Source organism: Triticum aestivum, chromosome 2D (assembly GCF_018294505.1).
Source record: "Triticum aestivum cultivar Chinese Spring chromosome 2D, IWGSC CS RefSeq v2.1, whole genome shotgun sequence".
NCBI classification, from domain to species: domain Eukaryota; kingdom Viridiplantae; phylum Streptophyta; class Magnoliopsida; order Poales; family Poaceae; genus Triticum; species Triticum aestivum.
The window spans coordinates 132,719,402-132,723,273 of record NC_057799.1 but is presented as its reverse complement, the minus strand read 5'-3'; positions in this window follow the sequence as shown (position 1 = coordinate 132,723,273).

The following is a 3,872-nucleotide window of genomic DNA, read 5'->3' as shown; positions in this document are numbered from 1 at the left end:
TCCAAGTAGGATTCGCCCCTCCTTTTCGTTTCTTCCACCGGAGGGAATAGGAAGGAGAGGGAGAGGGAAAGGGAAGGGGGCGCCGCCCCCTCCTCCTTGTCCTATTCGGACTCCCAAGGGGGGGGGTGCGCAGCCACCCCCGTGGGCTTCCCTCTCTCTCCCTTAGGCCCATGTTGGCCCAACACTTCCCCGGGGGGGGGGGGGTTCCGGTAACCCCTCGGTACTCCGAAAAAATACTCGAATCACTCGGAACCATTCTAATGTCCGAATATAACCTTCCAATATATTAGTCTTTACCTCTCGACCATTTCGAGACTCCTCGTCATGTCCGTGATCTCATCCGGGACTCCGAACAAACTTCGGTCACCAAAACACATAACTCATAATACAAATCGTCATCGAACGAAGCGTGCGGACTCTATGGGTTCGAGAACTATGTAGACATGACCGAGACACATCTCAGGTCAATAACCAATAGAGGAACCAGGATGCTCATATTGGCTCCTACATATTCTACGAAGATCTTTATCGGTCAAACCGCATAACAACATACGTCATTCCCGTTGTCATCGGTATGTTACTTGCCCGAGATTCGATCGTCGTTATCCTCATACCTAGTTCAATCTCGTTACCGGCAAGTCTCTTTACTCGTTCCGTAATGCATCATCCCACAACTAACTCATTAGTCACATTTCTTGCAAGGCTTATATTGATGTGCATTACCGAGAGGGCCCAGAGATACCTCTCCGATACACGGAGTGACAAATCCTAATCTTGATCTATGCCAACCCAACAAACACCTTCGGAGACACCTGTAGAGCATCTTTATAATCACCCAGTTACGTTGTGATGTTTGATAGCACAAAAAATGTTGCTCCGGTATTCGGGAGTTGCATAATCTCATAGTCAGAGGAATATGTATAAGTCATGAAGAAAGCAATAGTAATAAAACTAAACGATCATTATGCTAAGCTAACGGATGGGTCCTGTCCATCACATCATTCTCTAATGATGTGATCTCGTTGATCAAATGACAACACATGTCTATGGTTAGGAAACTTAACCATCTTTGATTAACGAGCTAGTCAAGTAGAGGCATATTAGGGACACTCTATTTGTCTATGTATTCACACATGTACTAAGTTTTCGGTTAATACAATTCTAGCATGAATAATAAACATTTATAATGATCTAAGGAAATATAAACAACAACTTTATTATTGCCTCCAGGGCATATTTCCTTCAGTCTCCCACTTGCACTAGAGTCAATAATCTAGTTCACATTGCCATGTGATTTAACACCAATAGTTCACATCACCATGTGATTAATAACCATAGTTCACATCGCCATGTGACCAACACCCAAAGGGTTTACTAGAGTCAGTAATCTAGTTCACATCGCCATGTGATTAACACCCAAAGAGTACTAAGGTGTGATCATGTTTTGCTTGTGAGAGAGGTTTAGTCAACGAGTCTGCCGCATTCAGATCCGTATGTATTTTGCAAATTTCTATGTCTACAATGCTCTACACGGAGCTACTCTAGCTAAATGCTCCTACTTTCAATATGTATCCAGATCGAGACTCAAAGTCATCCAGATTGGTGTCAAAGCTTGCATCAACGTAACTCTTTATGACGAACTCATTTATCACCTCCTTAACCGAGAAATATTTCCTTAGTCCTCTAAGGATAATTTTGACCGCTGTCCAGTGATCTACTCCTAGATCACTATTGTACTCCCTTGCCAAACTCATGCTAAGGTATACAATAGGTCTGGTACACAGCATGGCATACTTTACAGAACCTATGGCTGAGGCATAGGGAATGATTTTCATTCTCTCTCTATCTTGTACCGTGGTCGGGTTTTGAGTCTTACTCAACTTCATACCTTACAACTCAGGCAAGAACTCCTTCTTTGACCGATCCATTTTGAACTCCTTCAAAATCTTATCAAGGTATGTACTCATCGAAAGTCTTATCAAACATCTTTATCTATCTTTATAGATCTTGATGCACAATAAGTAAGTAGCTTCAACGAGGTCTTTCTTTGAAAAACTCCTTTCAAACACTCCTTTATGCTTTCCAGAAAAATTCTACATCATTTCCGATCAACAATATGTCATTCAGATATACTTATCAGAAAGGCTGTAGTGCTCCCACTCACTTTCTTGTAAATACAGGCTTCACCGCAAGTCTGTATAAAACTATATGCTTTGATCAACTCATCAAAGCGTATATTCCAACTCCAAGATGCTTGCACCAGTCCATAGATGGATCGCTGGAGCTTGCATACTTTGTTAGCACCTTTAGGATTGAGAAACCCTTGTGGTTGCATCATATACAACTCTTCTTTAAGAAATCCATTAACGAATGCAGTTTTGACATCCATTTGCTAGATTTCATAAAATGCGGCAATTGCTAACATGATTCGGACAGACTTTAAGCATCGATACGAGCGAGAAAATCTCATCGTAGTCAACACCTTGAACTTGTCGAAAACCTTTTGCGACAATTCGAGCTTTGTAGATAGTAACACTACTATCAGCGTCTGTCTTCCTGAAGATCCATTTATTCTCAATGGCTCGCCGATCATTGGGCAAGTCAACCAAAGTCCACACTTTGTTCTCATACATGGCTCCCATCTCAGATTTCATGGCCTCAAGCCATTTCACAAAATCTAGGCTCATCATCGCTTCCTCATAGTTCGTAGGTTCGTCATGGTCTAGTAACATGACTTCCAGAATAGGATTACCGTACCACTCTAGTGCGGATCGTACTCTGGTTGACCTACGAGGTTCGGTAATAACTTGATTTGAAGTTTCATGATCATCATCATTAGCTTCCTCACTAATTGTTGTTGGCATCACTGGAACTGATTTCTGTGATGAACTACTTTCCAATTCGAGAGAAGGTACAACTACCTCATCAAGTTCTACTTTCCTCCCACTCACTTCTTTTGAGAGAAACTCCTTCTCTAGAAAGGATCCATTCTTAGCAACAAAGATCTTGCCTTTGGATCTGTGATAGAAGGTGTACCCAATAGTTTCTTTTGGGTATCCTATGAAGACGCACTTCTCCGATTTGGGTTCGAGCTTATCAGGCTGAAGCTTTTTCACATAAGCATCGCAACCCCAATTTTTTTTAAGAAATGACAACTTAGGTTTCTTGCCAAACCACAATTCATACGGTGTCGTCTCAACGGATTTAGATGGTGCCCTATTTAAAGTGAATGCAGCTGTCTCTAATGCATAACCCCAAAACGATAGTGGTAAATCGGTAAGAGACATCATAGATTGCACCATATCTAATAAAGTACGGTTATGACGTTCGGACACACCATTATGCTGTGGTGTTCCAGGTGGCGTGAGTTGTGAAACTATTCCACATTGTTTTAAATGAAGGCCAAACTCGTAACTCAAATATTCGCCTCTGCGATCAGATCGTAAAAACTCTCGTTACGACAATTCTCCACTTCACTCTGAAATTCTATGAACTTTTCAAATGTTTTAGACTTGTGTTTCATCAAGTTGATATACCCATATCCGCTCAAATCATCTGTGAAGGTCAGAAAATAATGATACCCGTCGCGAGCCTCAACACTCATCGGACCGCATACATCGGTATGTATTATTTCCAATAAGTCAGTAGCTCACTCCATTGTTTCGGAGAATGGAGTCTTAGTCATCTTGCCCATGAGGCATGGTTCACAAGTATCAAATGATTCACAATCAAGTGATTCCAAAAATCCATCTGCATGGAGTTTCTTCATGCGCTTTACACCAATATGACCTAAACAGCAGTGCCACAAATATGTTGCACTATCATTATCAACTTTCCATCTTTTGGCATCCATATTATGAATATGTGCATCA